The sequence below is a fragment of the Pleurodeles waltl genome, chromosome 8 (genome assembly GCF_031143425.1).
Source record: "Pleurodeles waltl isolate 20211129_DDA chromosome 8, aPleWal1.hap1.20221129, whole genome shotgun sequence".
Taxonomy (NCBI): Eukaryota; Metazoa; Chordata; class Amphibia; order Caudata; family Salamandridae; genus Pleurodeles; species Pleurodeles waltl.
The window spans coordinates 164,990,839-165,017,974 of record NC_090447.1 but is presented as its reverse complement, the minus strand read 5'-3'; the positions used below and the strand labels follow the sequence as shown (position 1 = coordinate 165,017,974).

The 27,136-nt window shown below is 44.6% G+C and overlaps 1 protein-coding gene across 1 annotated transcript in view; it reads right to left on the bottom strand.

Moving 5' to 3' along the window:
• Positions 1 to 27,136, bottom strand: part of LOC138249851 (N-acetylated-alpha-linked acidic dipeptidase 2-like) — a 700,770-nt gene that overhangs the window by 551,555 nt on the left and 122,079 nt on the right. The window lies entirely within an intron of this gene.

Below are 27,136 nucleotides of genomic sequence, written 5' to 3'. Positions count from 1 at the left end.
ATGTGCCTGTCCTCCATTGTTGTAAAGTCCACCAGGGGTCTGTACACGGTGGTATGTCTCCATCTCCTATTCATCTGCAGCGGTAGCAGGCTATGGGGGAAAAAGAGTGAGGAGCCGGTAACAAACTGAACAATGGGGCTACAACAGAACTTTGCATGCTGTTAACTTGTAATGGGTAAGTGTGATTTGTACAGTATGCCCTAATTCACCAGTGACACAGCAAATATCCTGGGCCTGCCACCCCCCCTGAAATGGCATCAGCCTGTCCTGTGTGGAGGGAGAGGTGGAAGTGAGATAATTCCACTGACATTGTGCGCCGTTGAGGGAAGCGGTCGGAAACTGCCGTGCAACTCCTCAATAAATAACATTGGGCCCTATGGGTTACAGTGGCCAATGGTGATCTACGCGGACGGTGGCAGTATGCACCACCGCGGACGTGACTGACATTTTCTATCTGATTCCTCGCTTGCTACTTGATCTTCAACAGGAGAGGACCTACACTGCATGTGCTGCTGTGACCTGTGTCTGGAACCTACCATGGCCCGTGTGACCGGGGAAAGGGCCCCAGCCTTCACTAGGCGGAGTTGGAGAGACTGGTGGAATGGGTCCTACCCCAGTATGGACTGCTGTATGGGCCTCCAGACCAACAGGTGAGTACACTGTGGGCACGATGCATGTGTCATGAATGCATGGAGTTGTGTGTGAAGGCACCGTGTAATGGGGGGGTGGATGTCCTCTGGGTGGCGTATTGGTTGTGTGCTGGGCCATGTGTGTGTAAATGGTGATGTGAATGAGTATGGAGGGCCATAAGTGTAACAGGCAGAACTGTTTGACTAAATCTATTTTCCTGTGTGTATTTCCTCTGCAGGTCAGCGCCCATCAAAAGAAGGGTATATTGCGTGCCAGCGCCAAGGATGTGCGGACCCTAGGGGTCTACGGCAGGGGCGCACCCACTCTCGGAAATGGTGGGAGGACCTGAGATGCTGAACACAGAAGACGGCAGAGGCCCAGCTGGGGATGGCTTCCCAACGAGGAAGGGGTGCCCGTCGAACCCTGACCACCCTGATGGTCCGCATACTGGCAGTGGCCTATCCTGAGCTGGATGGGCACTTGAGGACATCACAGCAGCCACAACGGGGTGAGTAAAGTGCCCATCATTACAACTTACGCATGGTAGGGTGGTATCCGGGTGGGGGATGTGTGTCAGTGGGTGCCCCTAGGCCAGGTCTGACATTGCAGCATAGGTCCCCTGGTGGCTAGGGTTCAGAAGGGAAAACCTTGCTACCTAGCTCGTATGCATCCACTACTGGTTAGGGCTGGGTGGGTTCCTTGGTGTGCTGCATTTAGCGGTGTGTGCCCCTCTCCGTGGCTCGCCTGATAACTATTTCTCAGGTAGTGATATGGCATTTTGCGTAGGGCTGTTCCCTGTGTGTGAGAGTGCTGTGTACGCCAACGGTGGTGTTGGTGCAGCCACTGACCAATTGTATCCTTTGTCTCTTCCTCCCCCTGTTTTTGTTTTGTCACCCTGTCCTTATGTACATTAGCATCATCTGGCGGAGGAGCAGAGGCACCGGTGACAGAGGGAGCTGCATCCCACATGCCCCAGGAGGCAGAGCCCACCAACGCTGAGGGCACCAGTGGGACAGAGGGCGAGGGAAGAACCACAGCGGGGAATGGATGGGACAGTTCTGACCCAGATACCTCCTCCGATGGAAGCTCCCTGGAGGTGGCGGACACCTTTGTGGCCACCCCAGCTACAGGTACAGCCGCCACCCCCATAGCAGCACCACCCTCCCAGCAGCCCCTCATCCAGTTGCCCACGCCCACTCACCCAGGAAGGTGGGCATCTCCTTCGTCCCAGGCACCTCAGGTCCTGCCCAAGTTAGCCCTGCTGCCCTGAGTAAGGAGGCTATTGACCTCCTGAGATCCATCTCTGTAGGGCAGTCAACCATTGCGAATGCCATAGAGGGGCTGCCCAGATGCAAAAGACTAATGCATTTCTGGAGGGCATTCGCACTGGATTGGTGGACAAACAGAGATCGATTCAGGCTCTGGCCTCCTCTCTGATGGCAGCCACTGTCCCAGTTTCTACCCTCCCCCCTACAACTTCCTCTTCCCAGTCCCATTCTCCTCAACCTCAACCTATCCCAAGCACACAGGCAGACGAGTATGCACACAAGACAACACACAAGAGTGGTACAGGCAAACACAAGCACCACACTTCATCCCATAGGCAATCACACAAACACCATCCAGATGCAGACATGCCAACATCCACTATTTCCACTGTCTCCCCCTCCTCCTCCTCCTCCCTCCCAGTTCCATCTACACTCACACCTGCATGCATTACATCATCATCCGCTATCATCATCATCACCACACCAAGCAGAGCACACACCTCACTGGCAGACACCTCCACAACAGCCATGCACACGTCTCCTGTGTCCTCTCCCACTGTGTTTGTTCACCCCTCCCAAGGTACACAAACGCAAGCACTCAGACATCCAACAGCCATCCACCTCACTACAGCATCCAGGCCATGCACCTGCACCCACAATCAGAAGACACATCCAACAACCAATCCCTCTTCCTCCACTACCATTCCTTCTCTCTCTTCCCCCCCCATTGTCCCTAAAATATTGTTCCTATCCACCATTGACCTCTTCTCTACCCCTCCCCCGTCCTGCACCTAGGGCTGGGGTGGGAGGAACCCAGCCAAGCACCTCAGCCACCAAGTCCACGGGTCCAGTCGCCACCACACCCACTCGTGGTGGAAAAGGATCCAGGCCACATGTTCTGAAGGTGAAGGAGCCTGCACCAGGCAGCCTCAAGGGAAAGGAGCCTGCACCAGCTGCCAGAAAGACAAAGGAGCCTGCCCCAGCAGCTGCTAAAAAGGTAAAGGAGCCTGGCCCAGCAGCTGCTAAGAAGATAAAGGAGCCTGCCCTAACTACCAGGAAGAGCAAGGAGCCTGCACCAGCAGGCAGGAAGAGCAAGGGGCCTGGGGCAAGAACTGTAACCGGGGCCTGCGGCAAGAACTGTGACGGAGCCCCCACCACCAACCATGGTTGGGCAGCCATCCGAGGCTGCAGGGGATGTGCAGGAGCCTCCCCCCACCAGCAGCACCACCACTGCCAGTAGGCAGCCGTCCAAAGCTGCAGGAGATGGGCAGGAGCCTCCCCCACCAGCAGCGCCACCAAAGTCTCTCCCCCTACCAGCAGCGCCACCACCTCCAGTGGGCAGCTGTCCGAGGCTGCAGGGGGTGGGCAGGGGCGTCCCCCCACCAGCAGCACCACCACCTCCAGTGGGCAGCCGTCCGAGGCTGCAGGGGATGGGCAGGAGCCTCCCCCACCAGCAGCACCCTGAGCAGCCGTCACAGCCGGTGGACGGTATGTAATCCTGCCACCATGAGCTGCTGTGCAGCCTGCCCCCTGTAATTCCAGTGGGTATGACACCCACCTGAGAGACTGTGACCTTGCACTCATCAGGATCAAGAGCACAGGGCACGAGGTCCCCTCCAGAACCAGTGGGTAAGACACCCACCTTGCCACGACACCCCAGGATCAAAAGCACAGGGCACGAGACCCCCTCCAGAACCAGTGGGTAAGACACCCACCTTGCCACGACACCCCAAGATCAAAAGCACAGGGCACGAGGCCCCCTCCAGAACTAGTGGGTAAAACACCCACATTGCCAAGACACCCCAGGATCAAGAGCACAGGGCACAAGGCCTCCTCCAGAACCAGTGAGTAAGACACCCACTCGTGAGACTGTGGCCTTGCACTCTGCAGGACTAAGCACAGGGCATGTTACCCCTTCCAAGCAAGTGGGCAAGTCATCTACTTGAGAGACTGTGGCCTTGCACTCCCCAGGACCAAGGAATGGGCAAGTTTCCCCCTCCAGAGTAAGTGGGCAAGTCACCCACTTGAGAGACTGTGGCCTTGCACTCCACAGGACCAAGAAATGGGCATGTTGCCCCCTCCAGAGCAAGTAGGCAAGTCACCCACTTGAGAGACTGTGGCCTTGCACTCCCCAGGACCAAGCACATGGCATGCTGCCCCCTCCAGAGCAAGTGGGCAAGTCACCCACTTGAGAGACTGTGGTCTTGCACTCTCCAGGACAAAGCTATGGGCATATTGCCCCCTCCAGAACCAGTGGTCTTGTCCCATCTCACAGCTGAGGTGCTCCACCATCCCCCGGAGGTGCCTGCCTATTTACCAACTGATGCCCCTGCAGAGTTTTCTCCATGTTGATGCAGGTGACATGTGTGGCCTTAGACTTTGGCCTGTGGCCATTTGGCCTACGAACGACTGGGCTGTGTCCCTTTTGTGTGTACATATGTATATATCTATTCTCTTGCCTAATTTATTTTTCTAGATGTGTTGCTCTCATTACATTCACTTTTTCAAAATCGTTTTGTCCTTGCATTATAAATTTGAGTTGTGGGGTAAAAAAATGTTTTGTAATACAGCGGATTGTGTGTATGGTGTTGGGGGTGGGGGAGGGTGCGTGTGTGTGTCACTGTCGTTTTTCTCCCTCTCTCCCTTGTGTGCTAGGCAGCTGTACTCACCGTCATCATCTTTGCCGGCGTTGATGTTCATGGTGGAGCAGCATGTAGAAGATCATGGGGAAGACATGCAGCTCGGGCTCCATGGTGACGTGGTTGATACCTGTGTCCCCAGTGGGGAGTTCTTTCCCTTCTGAGGTCTGTTTCCACCAGGTTTTTGGTACCATCCCGGAAAAGGTGGCGGATTGATGTGCCCTAATATGGTGGGTGGAACTCTGACTTCTTCCTGGCTGTAGGCGGCTACCACCGTGGTGCCTGTTGTTTCCGCCTGGCAGTCTGTGTGGTACATTGGCTGTCTATCGGAGATCTTTCTGCCATGGTCAAAACTTGGCGGTAATTACTGCCGGCCTGTTTGCGGTATTACCGCCACTTTAACACCAACCGCCAGGGTTGTAATGAGGGCCTTAATCTCTTAAAAGACAATTAGCAAGACTATATTGAGCTGACTGAGAATTTCATCCCTGTTATTATAAGGTCTTTACTACGAAGGCAATATAAAAAGGCTTCTGCAGCGCAAAAGCTATCATTTTTGATCTGGCTTACTCTAAGCGGGTAATAGGTTGGATTCAGAACTACTATCTATTCCATAACTCCTCCCATTGGTTTCCTAGTGCAGATTAATTGAGAGACAGGGGGGCGAGATAAGGAAGGAAAGTCTCAGATAAGGTTGTAGGCCAGCTGCAGGTATGAACTACAAGGGACCCTTTTCCCAACATATTTCATTTTCTCCCACTATCATGCTGTCAGATAGATAAATCAGGAAACTACTACCCAATATCACTGATCAAGTTGGTAGGTCACAAGTCAAACATTGCTTTCAGTCATACACACAAAGTGTGGGTATTGCTGTATTTGGAAGAACATTGCAGATGCACTGAATCCTGAGAAAGTGCAGGGATTCTGTAAGACGTTTTTAAACTATTCCACAATTGCAACATGCTAACAATGATCACTATTCATTTCATAACTAAACTTGTGCTGGATAGGTTCTATTCCCATCTCTCTAAACATGCGCACGCACACCCGGTGCTCACTGAACTCTTAAACCACTAGGTTTTACCCAGTTCTTGGTATAATTCTCTTTTCCCTATCTTCCCTAGGTGGTATCAACTCTTCTTTCTGTCAGCAAAGATTTTTTTAATGAAAAGGCAATTGCCTAGGGCTCCTATCTTCCAACAAAATCCTGAGACATCTCTCTCTGCTTCTGCCTCCCACGCTCTCCTCCCTCCCTTTATCACCTGCCTCTTTCTCTATCTTCACATCTCTCCCCAACTCTACATCTTCCTTTCTCTCTCCCTAGATGTCCCTACTGCACTACTTTCCAAGTTTTAGTTTTCCTCCCTCTCTTCATTTATCTCACCCTTTACCTTCCAATTGAGAGCCATAAGCTTTGGTGTCCCTCAGGGGTCATCACTAAGCCCAACTCTCTCCAATATTTATCAGGCCCCTCAAGTCTTAGTTGTGCAAATCTGGGGTATGAACATCATCTCCTACACAGAAGATATGGAACTATCTTTCCATTTACCCGACCACAGAGTAATTTGAGATGTTCATGGCTGTCTTGCGTCCATTGCTCAATTAATGCATAATTGCTGTCTTCAACTAGATTCGGAAAAAAATGAAATTATGATGTTTGAGTCTTCCTTCCCCCCTCAATGCTTTGCGCCTCTGGACTTATGACTTAAGACTAGTCCCACCCCTCCACACCTGTCAGGAACCTGGGGGTCCTGATGGGCACAGCCCTCTCCTTCAGAACCCACATCAAAGCCATGGTAGTTAAGGAGCATAACTTGGCTGTGCCATTATGCTTCCTAAAACATGGAAAGGGGAGGTTATTTTCCTTTTTGTAATATGTAAAACCAATTGTTATACATAGTGCACTGAAATATATTAGTAAAGAAAGTGCACAATAATTCATGTAAGCCACATTTAATACTCGTTTGCAGGAATATTTATATTATAGTGTTTTAGAAATGTTATTCTTTATAATTATATTTAACAAGATAGACATTTAAAGCATATTGAACTAAAAGTATATTTGTGTTCATTTTAGTTTGGTCAAAGTGAAGGCCACATTCTTTTTGTATGTTCTAATCTTCAACGCAAAAGCTTCTTTTTCCCAAGCTGCAGGTGCTGAAACTAACAATGAGCTCATTGTGCACAAAAGATAAGAGAGTCTGCGAGAAGCACTATAGGACGGAAGGAGTATCCTGGCATTGGCAGCGATAGCTTATGAGAGGCTTTGGAAGACTAAAGTGTTAAATATAAATGATTTGCAGTTTTGTTTTTTAAATGAGAGTTTGGATTATGATGTCATCACACCTCGAAAAACTAAGATTTTAGTGTGGTTTGGTTGGTGAGAGATTCAGATTCTCTTTGCCCCTTGTTCACAGCAGACCTTTTTGAGGTACAAACCTCAAACATTTTATGTGGCTATATGCCACTGCAAGTCTCTTGAACAGACTATTCTACCAAAGTTATGTTTGCTTACCTTTCTCAGATATCCCTCTAGTATTAGAATAGTTTAGGAGCTAGGTCCAATGGTTAGGCAAAACAACTTAATTTTAGAATACAGACACCATGTACTTTCCCTGATTTTCTGCATTTTTGCTATTGAAGTCTTGGTCTTTTATATATTGCTTCGATTTAATATTGTGCAACACCTTAATTATCCATTGGTGATTTTGTAGATCTATACTATGGCTTTGAGACTCACCTATGTAACTTTGGCTTCAAGTCTGTAATAAAGCCCTTTGAAACTTTAATTTGGCCTCTGAAGTTTAATGTGTGACTATTGAGTTGCACTGTATTTGATTTAAATAATCTGGTAAAACTATCTATCCGCCCCTCGGAAAAGAGAAGAAAGATTTATTGGACCCCACATAAAGAGATAGGGCCCTGTGCTGGATCAGTAGCTACCTGTTTCGGTCTGTTAAAATCCCTGAGAATGCTTTTAAAATATCTGCCCTTGGACATCCATAAGGGGATTGTATACATACTTATCACCTTGAGGTTGGATTTCACCAACATACTCTATCTAGGCACCCCCTCAGAATCTGCCGTCTCGACTGTAGATTGTTCAGAATTCTGCCACCAGACTTATTCTGAATATCCCCAAATGCTAGTCCATCAGACAAGGGTTCAAAGATCTGCAGTGGCTATCATTCAATTCCATGATAAAATTCAAAACACTCATGATCACTCACACAGCACTCCACCAAAGGGGTCCCATATATGTACAAGATAGGCTTAAACACTACACTCCAGCTAGGGCCCTCTGTTCTTCCAACCACAACCTCCTGTGCATCCCCAGATCTTGCAGAGCCAGATCTGGGAGCCGGGGCTTCATTTTTCTGGCTCCAGGTCTCTGAAACACCCTCCCTCCATTCCATGTTATAATCCCACCAGTTCAAAGCACAGTAGAACAGAGTGCTGTTCGGTGATCTGTAACATCTCCAATTCTACCTATTACATGCTAGCGCTAGGACGATTCCTCTGAAGCAACAGTTGCTTTACAAATATTACTTCATTCACTCATCTCTTGATCTATCGTTGGCATCTTCCTACATGACATCACCCTCTTTACTTCTCTGTATGATTCCGTTTAATTTATGTCCACCACTGTCAACCTGCCTCTCTTTATCCCTCTACTTCGTTAGTCAGGAACTCGCAACCCTTCTCTCTAATTCACTTCTCTAACTACCCTTCATTTGAGTACCTCTGTGTCTCCGACCCTTTACTTCTCTTTCTCTGCCTTACATAACTTGATCACTTCTCACTCGTTACTTCACCTCACTTTCGAACACAGTTCGCTGTATCTCTCCATCTTAGTTTAACTTACCCCTCTTTCTCAGTTCTCTCTACATTATCTCTCCCTCAAACACCCCTCTCTCTACCCGTGCTCCCTCTCCTGGTTGATCACTTCCTCATCACCATCTACCACTCTGTGCTTGCCCCCACAAGTTTCCCCATCTATTTACCCCATCTCTCTACACCATCTCACCAACCAGTTTCTCTCCTCCATCCACTTGACCTTGATGACGCAAAAAAAGAGGGTTCGACATATATTCATGTATACTGTGTAACCGACATATATATTGAAGTGTGATTTTAAGTAAAAGAAATAATGTACAAGGGAAATTGTGCCCTCGGGGCAGTTCGCCATCATTATAAACGAGCTTTATTAATCATGAAGTATTAAAAATGTATTAATCCGTCATAATCGCAAATGTATGCTATGATTTCTTGTTTGAAAACTGTTTTGCTTGGCTTAAATTTAGTACAGGCTTTGGCCTAGTTGCTTGGTTTCAAATTCTAACTGCGTGATTCTTTTTTCCTTGAATTAATGAAATATATTCTTGCTTGAAGTTGTATTTTTCCAGTAGAAACTGGCTGGTACACTTATCTCCAAGGTTTCGTGCTAGGCCGGTTACATCCCCTTTGATACAAGGTCAGTCTCTGCAGGTGCGGACAATGAAGGTACAGATAGTAAAATAATTGGCAAACCAAGATACAATTTGTGTTCCAAGGCGCCAAGGACAGTGTATGCATAAATGGGCGCTAGTAAAAGACAATTTTGATTGGACAATTTGAAGCCAACCTATGAACCCTCCAATGGAAGACCCTACAGAATTTGGAATGTTTCTTACTTAAACCCACCGGACAAAGAGAAGTCAGCCATTTTCCTCGATGCCAGTTTGAAGCCTGATGCCAGACTCCATTTTGGACGACACCCTGATGCCCTTTTCTCTATCTGAGAGAAAGAGACTTTAAGAATTCTCACCCTAGAGACTTTAACTTTGATTTGCCCCGTCTTGCCCATGCAGTAACTTTGCCCTATTCTCCTTGCCGTTGCAAGGAAGCTTGCCCTTAACTTTGCCCCTTTGAAATTTACCCCATGCTGATCAACCGGTACCTGAAGGACGAAGACTTTTCTTGAATGCTGATTGTATTTGGTAAATATGAAAGGATAAATGTATTATGCATTGTGTTTTTTTTCCTTTTAGGTACCAACTGCTATTTTGATAGGATCCTAGCTAGAACTTTTCCAAATTTGTGTTGACTAAATTCGTTTTGCATGAAGTCCCACATGCCAACGCTAATTAGAGGTTAGTCGAGGTATTCATTCAATGTATCATGAAGAATTGAAATCTTGTTATGCTGACCGAATGTATGCAATTAGTCAAATACAGTTAGTCACATTGGTGATTTGCATTGCTATAACAGAGTGTATCATTATTCAGATTTTGCATAGATTGCGTTTCTTCCGCCGTTATGGACAGCTAGTAATGTTCATATACATATATCAATTGGTTTTGAGACACATATATATCGTGCTAGCTTTGTTAATATAGGGAAATAAATTCACTAACTTTTAATAAACTGGTGTGGTTATTCATGACTGAAAGGTCATGGTGCGCCCAAATACCAACTGTTATTGATTTCTGATGTGTTATATTGATCTATTAAGTGAGTGCTGATAACCGATTACAACAGTTATTGATTATTGATCTGAGTGACTCGACTATTGAGGATGAGGAGAGCCCGACTCGGTTAAAAGATTCACCGACCTCCAACGTGTCCAGGTACAGGTAATTTATAAGGGCTGGACGCGTTATCAGTAGATGGTAGCAGAGATTGATGGTTTAGCCCTTTGGGACCCCATCCGAACAATAGACAGAGTCAGGTTAGAATTTTCTTTGATAAAACAAGTTGGAGAGATGATGATGCCCTAAGTCCCCGATGACTTTCCCAGGATCTCGGAGCTTGCGAATGAGGAACATGCAGGTATGAGAACGGTCTCAGCGTTTCTAGTGACGGTATGAGTGAAGTTAGGGTTTCGTGCTTGCACAGCTTATTGCCGCAGATTAATTGAGAAGTTTGTGAGGATTTTAAGGGGGGTTAAAAGATATTAGAGGAGTGTTACTCCAAAGGTGTGAGAGTAGGGAAGTCGTCGAACTTCACATGTGTGTGGTGCTTTGAGCAGAAAAAAAAATTGTCCACGTGGTTGTTGATGTTGAGACGGGCCCTGCGAGGTCAAGAGACTCCGGAGTATGTTGAAAAGTGTATGTGACACTTGTTTGATGTTGTGATCTGGTCGGTTTAATAGGTTGATCGGGCGTGGTCAACAAGTCGGTATGAATGTTGCAGAGAGAAAGAAAACTTCGACTTTGAGATTTGACGAATTCTAAAGTGCACTAGAATAGTTCATTGATCAGTTGAGAGTAAAGTTTGCGGGTCAAATTTTGCTTGCGAAAGTGGGAAACCGAGAAAGATGGAATAACTGCCGAGGCTAGTGAAAAATCCCTAAGGTTTCTGAAGTGATTGTGTTACCCTTCCTGTAGTAAACCGACAGATCTGTTTTATTCTTTTGGTTAAGTGCTCGCGTTATATTGCAGAAATTAGTTTATGAGTGAAGCCGAATGAAAAGAGGACAAGCCGCAGGACTTTGTCAGCCGCAGTGTGTGAGTGTGACGTCACTAGGAGCCGCGCTGGGATAGGTCGGTTGGTGAGAAGGGTCGCGCACGGATTGGACGCAGTCCGTGAAGCGCAATTGAAAGGGGAAAGGCAAGCGAAGAGTATTCCGGGAATTAAAGTCACTTATTTATTACATATTGTCAGAAAAACAAAAGACGGAAGGATGACATTTTTCAAAGCATTTAAGAGTGCCATGAGGGGAGATGTTTATATTAAAGCAAATGTAGGAGAAGAAACACCGCCTGAGGGTACACCAGCTTACATCGTCATTGAAGAAAAGGGTGTAGCGCCGTGTCTTTGGCTAAAGCAATGGTGCAAATTAACAGAAAAACATGGAAGTGTAGCGTTCCCTATCCACGGGTCGTTTAACCTAAGGGTTTTAGAAAATCTGAGGTTTGCGCTATACGACATGAAAGTACCCCCAAGGCCAGCACAGTTTGAGGCATTGGCAATTTGGGAGCTAATAGCTAGAAATCAATAACAAAAGAAATTTGAGACAAGAATAAGGAAAGTAGAAAAGACCCTAGCGGATGCTAGATGGGACAGCACACAAAAGGTTTGGAGATCAGACGTATTGCAGGGAATTAAATTGTTTCCAGCGATTGCCGAGGAAGAGGAGACGGAAGGAAGGAAAGCCACCTGTAAGACAAACAGGAGTCAGTCCAGGGAAGGAGAGAGCAATAGAAACTCGAAAAGGGGAGACGAGTCAGATGATGAGGAGTTCATTATACAATTACTGAATGATCGCCCACCACCATATGTGGAAAGCGAAAAAGGCTCAAGCATTAGTACTGCCCCTCCAGAACCAATACAGGGTAATGTGACGCCAAATTTGAGAAGATCTCAGAGGCCGAGCAATTCTGACATGCCTTTCTCACCACGAATACCACGGGTTCAGAGGATGTACCCAGACGTGCCAACATTGAAACCTGCTGATAACTATCAGCCACAGGTTCAAAGGCACTATTGCGATGAGCATAATGTGGGAATGACTTCTGATTCAATGACGCAGGGAGGACAAAACTATCAGAGACCGACATTGATTCAAGCTGAATCAACACAGTTCTCGATGCCCCAAAAGCAGACACAAGAAGTGCGAGTGGTAGAGAGCCAGTTAGGTATGCCAGCAATGATGAACCATAATGTGGGGATTAACATGCCACAGAATTCGGGGAACAGACAGAATCCAGATGCAATATCTCTACCTATCACTGTAGGTCCACCAGTACCACTGTACATACAGGCAAATTAAAGCACCAGCGACCAAGGGTTAGTGATACAGAATGGGACAGGGAGAAGATGCATAGAAACCACTCCAGAGACAACTCCGATAGCGGCACTGCCAAATGGATCTGGGTCCTTGTCGGAGTTTAGTCCAATTCCAATTTGTGCTCCGTCAACCGTGGTAAGGTCACATCCACCACTATTAGTACCGTTAACCTCACAGACTGAAACATTACAGAAACCGTCGATGGCAGTTGATGTAACTGCTACATTGATGGGACTGAACGCGCAACAGTTGACACAATGGTTCAACAGCCTGAACTCCCCACAGAGTACATCAAGCGGGAAGAGAGAAGAATACCTGAATAAAATAAGGTTGGGGATGGAGGCAGATGAACTGGTAGAAGGAACAATGGGTTTGAACAGATTAGAATCATACACAGAGGAAGAACTAAGATACATGTGCCCTAGGATTACAAGAGAAGTGAGCAACATACATAAGAAGAAATTACAGTTACAAGAAATTGCAGACAGAAACGAGATCGATATAGGTAAGACCAAACACCTGAGCAGAAGTTACAGGTTAGACTTCGAGACAAAAGATTTTGAACACATGAGATCCGCAGGGATGAAAACACACCTTAAAGAGATACTGCAGAGTGCACAGGTTTGGAGATGTTTAGACAAGTGGGAAAGCAGGTGGGTCAAGAAAAAGGATAAAAAGAAGGAAAACACTTCAGAACGAAGTGAGAAAAAACAACAGAATGACGATCTGATAACCATGTTACCAATGAGAGAGACAGCAGGGGGAAAACTTGTGCATGTACCATGGCACAGGTGCGATATTCAATCCTTTACGGATGACTTTCCCAAATTGAGAGAGAAGCCGATTGAGTGGTATCAACAAACGGATAGATTTGTGAAGCTCGCGAAGTGTCTCTGGGAAGACCTGAATACCTTATTTGAAATTGTGGTTCCGGCTGATTTGTGGGAAGATTGTAAAAGGGCTGTAGGTTGGCCGACGAGTGAACCAGAGAGAGATAGGGACACAGGTGCGCCATCACCTATGGTAATGAGTTTGTACCACAAGGTGATTGAGCACTTGAAAACCAAGGTTGCGTCGAAAAATGTGGATTGGCAAAGGATTGACAGGACCGCTCAAGAGGTTAAAGAATCTATACACGCGTATTATGAGAGGTTGTTGAAAGCGTTTAAAAATTACAGTGGCACGGAAACGATTGAACCAAAAGACATGCTCCATTTTGTGTTCAGGTTTGTGGAAGGGCTGAGACCCGAAATTAGCCAGATGATTAAATCGCATTTGATTTGTTGGCAGTCAAAGTCGATCGATGAAGTGTTGAATTATGCAAAATACTGCAGTGATGAGATTGAGACAAAGCAGAAAAGATTGAAGAAAAAGGTGATGGTGATGCAGCTCAGAGCAGCTCAGACAGGTTTACAAGGTTTGCAAGGGTTTCAACAACAGATGCCGCAGCAGCAGCAACAGGGAAATGTTATGTTTCAGCCACAGATGAGAGGCAGAGGTCGAGGAGGTTTTGTGAATAATGGTCAAGATTTGAATACCGTTATGATTCCAAATGGTATACAGGCAATGAAGAAGGTGATGCCATGTCACACGTGCGGAATTGTCGGGCATTGGAAACGGGAGTGCCCAATGATGGTGCAGGAAGGTGTAGGTCAGCAAAACAATGATGTCAATGCATTTCAGACTATGAGAGGACCGAAACTGAGAGGTCCGAATCCAAATTTTCAAAACAATATGAACCAGATGCAGGGTCTACAACCCATGCAACCGCAACAGGTGCAAATGCCTCGTGTGCAAATGACACAATTGCAGCCAATGCAACAGCAGTTTCCTATGGTACCTAATCAGCAAATGCAAATACCCTTAGCACCAATGAATCAGCAGCAAGCAATGCTTCCTCAACAGGTCACGGGTCAAGGAATGAATCAAAATGACACAGTACATCAGTTCCCGTTACACAGTGAGAATGGAATAAACGATGCGTGGGAGAGTGAAAGTTCAGATGAGGAGGGAAATTGTGTGCTTGCAGCATCCTTGGAAGTTGATCAAAAGGGCCCGTATGTGGAGGGAAGAGTTATGGGCCATCGTGTTTCATTCTTGGTTGACACAGGAGCTACACGTTCCACTGTTAGGAGCATTGAAGTACCAAATCTGCCACTTTCAGGGAGAACAGTTCAAGTAGTGGGAGTAGCAAACAGGTACCTGACGAACCCAATCACAGATCCAGTACAAGTCAGAATTGGTAACTATCAAGGGTCACATAATTTTGTGGTATGTGACTCAAGCCCGATATCACTGTTAGGGAGAGACCTATTGTGCAAATTGGGATGTTCGATTATGTGTTCGAACGATGGAATTAGAATTCAGACGAGCAGTGATGGGGAAGAAGAGGACAGTGTAGAAGGGGATGAGATGGAAACTGTCGATGAAGAATATCCTCTGATTACCCTTTTTCCGATGATCACTGAAGCAGATATTCCAGCTGAATTACGGGAAACAGTCGGAAAAGAAGTGTGGGATATGACAGGAAAAGAGGTGGGATTGGTGAAAGGAGTGGAACCAGTGAAAGTGACCGTAAAACCCAATGTAACCTTTCCCCAGACCCCACAATACCATATGGCACAAGACACCCTCATGAAAGTCGCCCAACTCATTGACGAGTTTGTAAAACAGGGAGTACTGAAAGAAGTGTTAAACAGTCCATGTAATTCACCAATCATGGGACTAATAAAGCCAAGTGGAAAGGTCCGAATTGTGCAGGACTTGAGGAAAATAAATGACATCATAATTAAATGCTGCCCTGTAGTACCAAATCCAGCTGTGATAATGTTTCAAGTCCCTTGCGATGCCGAGTGGTTCTCAGTCATCGACTTGTCACAAGCATTCTTTTCGGTGCCTCTTCATGAGGACAGCCAATTTCTCTTTTCTTTCAAATTCTTAGACAGAGTTTACAGTTGGTGTCGAATTCCTCAAGGGTTTTCGGAGTCACCGTCAATTTTCAATCAGATTCTAAAGAAAGACTTGGAAGCGTTAGAATTGCCATTCGAGTCAACCCTAGTACAGTACATTGATGACTTACTGATTGCATCCAAGACAGAAAGTGACTGCACAGCCGACACCATTGCCCTATTGAACCATTTGGGAAGGAATGGACACAAGGTGTCTCCTTCAAAATTGCAGTTCTGTCATAAAAAAGTGAAATATTTGGGTCATCAAATAGAGAAAGGGTCACGGAGAATAATGAAGGAAAGAATAACAAGTGTACTTCAAATGAGTCCACCAAAGACGAGGAGGGAGGTGAGGAAGTTTTTGGGGATGGTGAGCTACTGTCGCCAATGGATTCCCAACTTCTCAACTCTAGGAAAACCTTTACTGAAACTGACCCAGAAGGATGCATTGGATGAAATTGAGCTGAAAGGAGATGAGATGGATGCTTTTATTGAATTGAAAGAATGCATGTGCAGGGCTCCAGCTTTAGGTATGCCTGATTACACAAAGCCTTTCACATTGTTTTGTCATGAACGTGATGCATGTTCCTTGTCTGTCTTGACCCAAGCCCATGGTGGCATAAACAGACCAGTAGCGTATTTTTCAGCTACTTTGGATCCGGTCGCAGCAGCACTGCCAGGGTGTTTGCGCGCCGTAGCAGCAGTTGGTATCAGCCTTACTCAGAGTGAAGGAATAGTGATGGGACACCCATTAACAGTCATGGTCCCTCACTCAGTCGAGATACTTTTGACACGTTCCCGAACACAGCACATGACTGGTGCTAGACTCACAAGGTACGAAACAATAATTATGGGATCACCTAATGTGCAGCTGAAAAGGTGCACTACGTTGAATCCAGCAACCTTGTTTCCCAGTGAAAATGCTGAAATTGAGAACGCTGAAGACATCGAGCACGACTGTCTTCAGGTGACTGAATTTTGCACCAAACCAAGGCCTGATATCAAAGATACCAAATTAGAAGAAAATGATCAAATCATTTTTGTTGATGGTTCATGTTTAAGAGATGCACTGGGTGTATTGAAAGCAGGGTATGCTGTATGTACTGTAACAGGTGTTCTGGAAGCCTCTTGGCTTCAAGGGGTTTACTCTGAACAAGTAGCAGAATTGGTAGCTCTTACTAGAGCCTGCCAACTTTCTGCACTAATGAAAGTTACCATTTACACTGACAGCCAATACGGGTTTGGAATAGTGCATGATTTTGGACAATTGTGGTCACAGAGAGGCTTCATGACCTCTTCAGGATCACAAGTGAAAAATGGTGAAAGAATAAGAGAATTGTTACATGCCATTCAGTTACCAGGGGAAGTAGCAGTGGTGAAGTGCAGTGCACACTCGAAGGGACAAGACTATGTTTCCCTAGGAAATGGATATGCGGATCAAGTCGCAAGGTTTTGCGCATTGAACTGTATATTGCTCAGGGATGAATGGAATTTGATAAGTGAACCAGAACTTGAACAAAGCGAAATATTTGCTCTAAAAGTTATAGATACAATGGATGAATTGAAATCCCTACAGAATGGTGTCAGTGAGGATGAAAAACTCTCGTGGACTAAATCACAATGTGTAAAGAGACTAGATGAATTATGGGTTTCAAGTGAAGGGAAATTCGTTCTTCCAAATAGCCTTTTGACACAGATAGCCAGATTTTACCATGGACAAGCTCATCTTGGGAGGGATGCCATGATTAGGTTATTTAAAACTGATTGGTTTAACCCCAAATTCCGTCAAGTTGCTGAAGCAGTTTGCCACCGCTGCGTCATTTGCCAACAGATGAACGCAGGGAAGGGAACAGTAGTAAATTTGAGCCACATTGGAAGAGCAGGGGGTCCATTCAGCAGGATGCAAATGGACTTCATTGAGATGCCTGTGCATGGAGGCTTGAAGTATGTGTTGGTGATTGTGTGCATTTTTAGTCACTGGATTGAAGCATACCCTACACGCAGAAATGACAGTCTCACAGTTGCAAAACTACTCTTGAGAGAGTTAATACCACGTTTCGGATTCCCGATCTCTTTAGAATCAGATAGGGGAAGTCACTTCAATAATGAAGTAATAAAATTGCTTTGTGCAGCACTGAACATTGAGCAAAAACTGCATTGTAGCTACCGCCCTGAAGCATCAGGTCTAGTGGAGCAAATGAATGGCACATTGAAGTCGAGAATGGCAAAAATATGTGCATCGACAAATTTGAAATGGCCTGACGCATTGCCTTTGGTACTAATGTCAATGAGAAACACCCCTGACAGAAAGACTGGATTGTCCCCACACGAGATTCTCATGGGCAGAGCTATGAGACTTCCAGCAGTTCCTGCAAATGCGCTTTTGAATATTACAGATGATATGGTGTTAGACTACTGCAAAGGTCTAGCTGATGTGGTTCGATCTTTCTCTCACCAGGTGGAGGCAACCACCTTGCCACCGATCCAAGGTCCAGGACACACCCTGAAAGCAGGTGACTGGGTCGTGATAAAGAAGCACGTGAGGAAGTCGTGTTTGGAACCCCGTTGGAAAGGACCTTTCCAAGTGATTTTGACGACTACCACCGCTGTGAAGTGTGCGGGAGTTCCCAACTGGATTCACGCCAGTCACACAAAGAGGGTGTTGTGTCCCACAGATGAGGAAGTTGAAGCGCTGAAACTGCCAGTACCTGATAACAAAGTGCCGAGCGCTGAGGCAGAGCAAAACAGAGCTAGAAGCGAACAGGCAGAAATAGAGGAGGGAGAAATATTCTCTGAGGACGAAACAACCGATTCACTTGGGGAAGACCAAGGAGGAGCCTCAGACAGCGACGAAGCAGCTGAAGGTAACAAAGAGCCTGAAGCAGCTGAAAGTGACAAAGAGCCTGAAGAAAGTAACGGTGACAAAGGGCTCGAAAGAGGTGAAGAAGCAGGAGAGCCTGATCAGAGGAGGGCTTTCCCAGAAGCAGACGATACAGAAAAGGAAAAGGAAAACCTGATTGACTGCCCAGAAGGAGGGGACAAGGCAGAACAGAACGAAACTGTTCAAACTTCTTCAGAAGAGATCGCAGGTCCATCAAGTGGACACAGTGCAAAGAGAAGACCGAGCATATCACCAGTAAAACTAAGAACTAGAGAAACGTTGAACGAAAGTGAAGGGCCAAGAGTGAAAGAGAAAAGAAAGGAAGTGTCCGTCGTGGTACCAACATCAAGTGAAGAAAAGGACTTGGCCAAAGAGGAAAGTACCAGTGAGACAGAATCAAAGAGATGCAAAACTGAAAAGAAAAAGGATACCGAGCAGGAGGTATTCCGGTCCGGAGTGGGCATACGTAGCCAATAACGATTGGTCAGACGAATTCGTATCCCTCAGCCTTGAGAACGAAGAGGCAGAACTTCATTTTGGAAATAAAAACTTTATGGACTCTGTTGATTGAAACCATTGATCACTTGATTGATTTTCTTTTACCGGCTAAGACATTGCTAACTTGATTGACTTTTCAACCGGCTAAGACATTGCTAACTTGATTGACTTTGAAACCGATTTTGAGACAACGCTGCTAACCGATAAGAGACTAAGCTGCTAAAGAAACTGTGTGAACATTGAACTCGTTCAGCTTTGTAAATACCTGCAACTTAGAAAAAAAAAAAAAAAGAAAAAAAAAACTCTGCAAATACGCTTTGATAAAGTGTCTTCAGCTTTCTGATTCTATACAGATCATGACTAGCTTCACTACACAGGGGCGTAAAATGAAGTGTTGTAAATACATGTGTATAGGCTTACTGATCGCATGCGTACTAATAATTGTAGCAATAGTTCTTGGAATGCATGGCAAAGGCGAGAGTGAGACGAATGATGCTTCTACTTCTAAACCTATTATCGTTACTGAACTAACAGCTCTGAAGAGACTCGAGCAAGACGAGAGACACTTGCATGATAAGAAGGAACTTTCATCTAACGTTTTCTATCGCTTACTGAGTGAGTATGTTGAGACCATGGATGCGAAAGATTGTTATGTGTGTACACAAATACCTACCTCAGTAGTGGAGGGGGTAACGTATCACAGCATGCCTCTTACATATGGAATTACATGTAGTATAGTAGCTTCCAGATTTTATGCTCAAAAGGACATTCATTATTTCTATACTAATTACGATGTTACATTTGCATATGTCCCCATAATAGGGCACCTAAGTAAGATAGCTAGAGATTGGTCTGCCAAATTAATGAGGGAATTTTTCGAACCAATGTCCCCTTTCCACACAGCTCACGCACATATGGAGAACATGCTTGCTTTCACCAATAGAAATAGAATTTTTAGACCGCACTGACGACAGAAAGAACGAAAAGAAGGAGAAATTAGAGAAGGAGTTGCACGAAAGGACGTCTGTAGATAATTATGCTTTTGCCGCAATAAAGACACAAGGGAAAATAGCCTTAGATACATTGCATGTGGGAAGATTTTGTATACATAGATTTCCATCATATTATGACAGTTTTTGTGGGAACGAGTAAATGTAAACACACATACGCATTTCAACAAAAGTGGACGTTCATGCTGAATGGACAAGACCCAGTTATTCCTGGAGTATATTATATTTGTGGACTCAACACCTATTATCGTCTACCTAAAGGATGGTATGGGAGGTGTTATTTGGGAATATTGTTCCCAAAGGTTTACCAGTTAGATGACTTAAAGAAATTTCCAAGGCTGTCTGAATCACATCATGTTCAGAAAAGGGAGACAGCTGCTGGTGTGGTAGGAGATATATTTGGAGCTATGATTCCTTCAGTAGGAGTCATATTGAATTCAATCAAAATACGAAAGTTGTCTACTATTGTGGATAACATGTTGACGAAGTTTTCGGGAGCTATAATCCTGATGGATGCTGAACTCGCTGCAGAAAGAGCTATGACTCTTCAAAATCGGCTTGCCTTAGACATTCTTTTAGCAAAGGATGGCGGCGTTTGCAAAATGCTTGGCACGCGTCACTGTTGTACCTATATACCCGACAACAGTGGAAAAATTAGAACAATGCTTACAAATTTAACTAGAGAAAGTGTAGATTTAAAGGAATTGAAAGAACCCGGAGTTTGGGAGAAAATTGGAAAAGGATTTGCTTCTGTGGGAAATTGGCTCAGCAACGTTTGGAACGGATTGTTACTAAAAATAGTAAAGGGAATATTAATAATATTAATTTGTCTATTAGGTTCTTGGGGAATATGGAAAGCTTTCAAAATGTTAAAAGCAAGGAACAAAAGAAAAAGAGAAGAGAAAATAGAGAACAAAATGGTGGAAATTTATAGGGAGAAGTCAAAAGGGACTAAAAGAAAAAGGGAATTGACTGAAGTGCCAAATTACTATACAGAATTTTAATGGAATAAAATTTGTGGGTAGATTTGATGTGATGACATAATTAGTCATCAGAGGAGGGATTGATGACGCAGAAAAAGAGGGTTCGACATATATTCATGTATACTGTGTAACCAACATATATATTGAAGTGTGATTTTAAGTAAAAGAAATAATGTACAAGGGAAATTGTGCCCTCGGGGCAGTTCGTCATCATTATAAACGAGCTTTATTAATCATGAAGTATTAAAAATGTATTAATCCGTCATAATCGCAAATGTATGCTATGATTTCTTGTTTGAAAACTGTTTTGCGTAGCTTAAATTTAGTACAGGCTTTGGCCTAGTTGCTTGGTTTCAAATTCTAACTGCGTGATTCTTTTTTCCTTGAATTAATGAAATATATTCTTGCTTGAAGTTGTATTTTTCCAGTAGAAACTGGCTGGTACACTTATCTCCAAGGTTTCGTGCTAGGCCGGTTACATCCCCTTTGATACAAGGTCAGTCTCTGCAGGTGCGGACAATGAAGGTACAGATAGTAAAATAATTGGCAAACCAAGATACAATTTGTGTTCCAAGGCGCCAAGGACAGTGTATGCATAAATGGGCGCTAGTAAAAGACAATTTTGATTGGACAATTTGAAGCCAACCTATGAACCCTCCAATGGAAGACCCTACAGAATTTGGAATGTTTCTTACTTAAACCCACCGGACAAAGAGAAGTCAGCCATTTTCCTCGATGCCAGTTTGAAGCCTGATGCCAGACTCCATTTTGGACGACACCCTGATGCCCTTTTCTCTATCTGAGAGAAAGAGACTTTAAGAATTCTCACCCTAGAGACTTTAACTTTGATTTGCCCCGTCTTGCCCATGCAGTAACTTTGCCCTATTCTCCTTGCCGTTGCAAGGAAGCTTGCCCTTAACTTTGCCCCTTTGAAATTTACCCCATGCTGATCAACCGGTACCTGAAGGACGAAGACTTTTCTTGAATGCTGATTGTATTTGGTAAATATGAAAGGATAAATGTATTATGCATTGTGGTTTTTTTCCTTTTAGGTACCAACTGCTATTTTGATAGGATCCTAGCTAGAACTTTTCCAAATTTGTGTTGACTAAATTCGTTTTGCATGAAGTCCCACATGCCAACGCTAATTAGAGGTTAGTCGAGGTATTCATTCAATGTATCATGAAGAATTGAAATCTTGTTATGCTGACCGAATGTATGCAATTAGTCAAATACAGTTAGTCACATTGGTGATTTGCATTGCTATAACAGTGTGTATCATTATTCAGATTTTGGGTAGATTGCGTTTCTTCCGCCGTTATGGACAGCTAGTAATGTTCATATACATATATCAATTGGTTTTGAGACACATATATATCGTGCTAGCTTTGTTAATATAGGGAAATAAATTCACTAACTTTTAATAAACTGGTGTGGTAATTCATGACTGAAAGGTCATGGTGCGCCGAAATACCAACTGTTATTGATTTCTGATGTGTTATATTGATCTATTAAGTGAGTGCTGATAACCGATTACAACAGTTATTGATTATTGATCTGAGTGACTCGACTATTGAGGATGAGGAGAGCCCGACTCGGTTAAAAGATTCACCGACCTCCAACGTGTCCAGGTACAGGTAATTTATAAGGGCTGGACGCGTTATCAACCTCTCTTAAACTCATCTGACTTTCCCAGCTCAGCATCTTTCCACCTCTATATACCGCTCCTCTTTCTCACTGTCGCCCTCCCCTCTTTTTACTTTGTTCATCTCCAGCTCACATTTCACTCACTACCTGGACTCTCTTAACCTGCCTTTCCTATTTTATTTAACTCCTAAATTTTCCTCATTCGTTCACTATCCCATCAGTTCACATTTTCTTTTTAACCTCTGTTCTCTCTACCACACCTCTTACTAGCTCACTCGTGTTAGCTACCTTTCTTTGCCTTTCCCTCCTTCTAGGCCCCCAAAAGTCTTAAATGGATGTCAGGGTCACGAGAGCCGTTTACCCTCCATCAGCGTCTCTGATTCCATTCCAGGTGTTAGTTGGAGCTTCGTTCTCTCTCATGCCAACACAGACATGATGAAATCCTCTTCACGTGCACAAATATTTCTTGCAAAATGTACTGCGTCCAAATCTGCAAACACACTGTCTGGAATACCGAAGCCACCTCCTAGCCACAGAGGGGTTAGCATTAACGGGTTGGGGGGGGGTGGCGGGGGGGGAATCTTACACCCCCTAATAAACGTATTTTCAGGCAAACAGTTTGGCACGGGTGCTTTCAGTCGGGACGGTCAGGTGTCTCTCGGATTTCACAAGGAATTTTTACATAAACACAGACACCCACACAAACTCACTCCCGCTCGGTTTCCAGTCTTCAAAATTTTTGGTTATTTAACAAAATAAAATGTTTTCACTCACTTACTGCCCCTACCAATCCGCGTTCTTCTCCCTTTCCACTGCCCACCCCCGCACCTCCCCCCTTTTACCCTCTATGTGCCCTGCTTGTCGTCTAAATAATTTTAACATGAATGCCATCGTGAATGTTGGAAAATCTGACTTTTACCGACCAAACTACGCCCCTGCCTAGCCGGGGGCTGGAGCAGTCATTTTCTCGCTGGCACTCATGGCAAACTTCTCCCTGCCAGCTCACCAACGTGTTTCATTTGTCTCTCTTCCACTCAATGACGCAGAGTCCCCCCATTTCTGCCAAGTGTCTTGGCATGAAACTTATATTTGCACATGTCTGAGCCGAACCTAACAAAATGTACCTCTGCTATAGCAAATTCCACGTAAAGAAACATTAAAATGTGCACATACCGCTCTTTCACAGGGCGGCGGAATACTCAAATATCCTCCCGCCTGGCCCCCTCAGTACTCCACCTTCCCCTGGATAAAAGGATTAGCTTTCTCACGTGTACATTATTTATTCTTTAACCTTTTTCTTTCCCGCCAGAAAGTTAGCTGGGCGCCAGCCAAATACACGGCTATACAAACTGCCCACACTGATATTCAAAGTAGCATTCCTGGTGCTTAATTTGTAAAGGAGCACTCGGCTCTGCCCAGAAGCCCACTCCTGGTGCAACTGAATGTCGGCGCGCCGAATTCCAGCGCGGTGTAGTCCTAAATGAACTTCAGGCCTCTTCAATCCGCAACCAGGCACTCCCTGTCTTTTTATCTCACTCTTTCTTGCACGTTCCTGTTTTTTGCCTTTGTGGCTTTTTTTCTGTCTCTCTTAACCTCCGCCTTCCCGCTTTAATTGTTATTCCGTCCTCATTCTCGGGAAAATGTCTTATGAGGAAACATAAACGCCGGTCCCCAAAAATGAGCGCCGGTGGCCCCCACCGGCAGCCATCAAATCAAGCACCGAGAAACACTGCACCCACCCTCTTCTATGCATTGTGCAAATGTTTCTATATGTAGTCCCTCATGCGCAGCTGCTCCTAAATCACTCTGGCCCCATCCAAGTATAGACCTTTGAACCTCTTAGAACCCTTGTTCAGCACCGCCCTCTTGAGGATAATCCCACAATTCCCACTAAATCTGACATCAAAACTCACTTCCTCAACCGTGAGGATGAGAGCAACTGCACCGAGTAAAACATGGAACGTGTCTGCGCAAATAAATAACTTATTCTTTGATCTATAATTCCATAAACCACATTGGATAAATCAATAAATGCGCGCAAGGCAGTGCTTAATTTGTGCTTGTTGTAACCGGTGCTAAGCACCGGCACTTATTTTTGATGGCCGGCGCTTAGTCTTCTGTCTCAAGCATTTACAGCGAACTAAAGACACATATTGGAAAGACGGAGGAAGAGAAACACGAAAAATCTTCACAATGGGAGAGACCAGAAACTGCAAGCCTGAGCTGAAGGGACAGGGAGTGGCTTTAAATGATTGAAGAGACCCGAGATGACTTCAGGATCACGCTGCCTCTGTACTCCCTGTTCTCACATTTAATTGCAGCAGCCGCGAGTTTAAGAGGGAGGCTTTGAGCCCCAGGACGTTTTTATTTATAAATAAATTAAGCACTGACGCAAGGCCACTAAAAGTGCTCATGCTGGCGAAAATCTTTAAAGTCTGCCATAAAAGAACTGACATCATAGTTTGTATATCCAGTATAATTCCAGATGGAGAGCTTGGTCACACTGTAGCGCTGATGTTGCGATCCTTTATTAACTGTACAGGTCTCATCAGGACTATCCCGCCTGTTGCTATTTCCTAAGAAGAGAGACAAGAGGGCCTTTATTTCTTAACTGATAAATCTAGTTGTTTGCCATCTATTTTGTAAGAGTGTCAATTTCCCAAACTTCCTGTGTATCGTGCCTTGTACAGATAAGCCATTCTATTTGTTTCAGTCTCTTGTATTTCACATTTTGTCTTCGCCGTTTAGTAATCTACTTACACCAGGTGGTATTGTGTAGTTCTTTATTATTCTACAAATTTGATCATATCTTCCAAGTTTTCAGATTGCTTATGCGTGACATTTCCAAGGTTTCAATGCACTGAGCCACATTCAGCTGCCAAATGTGTGACACTTAGTGTGACACTTTCTCAACAGTAAAATCATTCATTGCTTAACCTGACAAGACATCAATCGTGGATGGACACTAGGAAACAGGCACAGAGTAGGTTTTAGAGGCCAGAGGGTCTGAAAATATACCAAGAATAAGAAAAGCATGACTCTGACTGTCAGTACAATATAACTAAATATGAAAGGGTAGTCTAGTAGGTTAATGCACAGGCTGCACAAATGAGTGAAGTTCAGTGGAGAGATTGCATGACTCACTGGACTAGACCATGCACCAGGAAGTGCTTAGGATGTGTCTGCCAGGATGAGCACTTGCATTGAGTGTCTTCCAAGCTTCTTTTTTTTGGCTCAGAAGGACATGGGGCCACCAAGTGCTTTAAATGGGCCGGTACTCACCGGTACGGAGTACCAGCACTTTTTTATTTTCTCCCCTTGAGTACCGGAACTTTTCTTCTGAGAAGGAGAGTACCTGTACTCATGGGGGTCCTGGCATTGACGCAAGTGGTGCTGCTCATGAATTCCTGCGTCAGCAGCAGCTTCAGTTTCAAATGCCTCTCAAAGGGTGGAAGCCAGGGCTGAGATGCTGAAAGAGCACCGGAGCAGCGGCTCTTGTTTGTAGGACTCGGTGAGCTACCTGAGCTACTGTGGAAGTTACCAGGGGAGGTGGTGTGGCTGCAGGGCGCTATCTTTAGCTTAAAAGGTGAATGTGAAACCTAATGGGCAGGATTGTGGGAAGCATTGTTCAGGGGACTGCAGCTTGTTAAGTAAGCCCGTTGTTTAAAATGCCTGCACATTTTCACCCATCAGCGTTTTAAAGTGAAGGCGTTTGTGTGAAAGAAAATCCCTGCCCTCTCCACCATCTTTCCCGATTAACCTCAAAGAAAAACTACATTAGAGGCAAAATAATTTTTTTTTTTAGCGTTCTACAAGTGGCAACCTCTTGCTTTAGATGGAAAACCAGATCCAAACCAATTGTTACATGGAAGATGTTCCATGGAAGACATTTTCATATATTTTTTAATTTTAGAGGCCAAACCTGTGCATTCTGGGATTTGCAGTTCTTTTTTTCATTCTACGCAAGAGATTAAAAAAATCTCAACAATAAAGCATGTATTGTAAAAATCAGGGATGGATTTAAAATGTTACATAGGAGGCCACTTGGGACTACCAGCACTTGCTCACATATTTTGTGGAACTCCACACATATTATGCATAGAACAAAGATCAACAATGACCCTTTTTTTGTTTTTTTTGTTTTTTGAATACTGAATCATTCAGGGCACTGCTTCTGGTACAGGATCTACAACATTTTTGAGAGCTGCCACTTATTTTTCTGCCTCAAGAATTTACTGCGAGCAAAAGCCTCATATGGGAAAGACAGAGGAAGAGAAAAACGAAAATGCTTCACAATGGGAGAAAGCAGAAAGCATCTGAGAGATATAAATTAAAAGCCAAAAGTGTGCGAGCTTGCAAGCACAGTTATGCCCGTGAGAATGAAATGTGGAACTTGTGTTTGTGTGAAACTGAAGGTGATTCAGAGTATGAAATGGATGTTTAAGTCAGGGACATCGTAAGGTTTTCGTGGCCCTTGGCCAAACGTATTTAAGGTGCCCCTGTTTGAAACAGCTTTGAATTTATGATCCAGTTTCAGCTCTTTTGTGCCCTCTTTGGCAAGGACACTGTCAGTGCACAGACACACTCAGCGAAATTCTTAATGTGTTTACATCTTGTATTCTGGGAAAGTGATGTGATTTTAAGTTTGTAACACAGCATCAGCTCACTATTACTATAAATAATCTCTGAGACACCCTCTCTTTTCTCATGTGTGAGGTACTGTTTTGAGATACAATAAACTTTTTTTTATGGAGGTTGCATTAAACATAAACACAACATTTGCCTGTAAAATGCAACCACCACCTACATTAAAAATATATTAAAGGAAAACACTATTTAAAACAATCTGTTTAAGAAT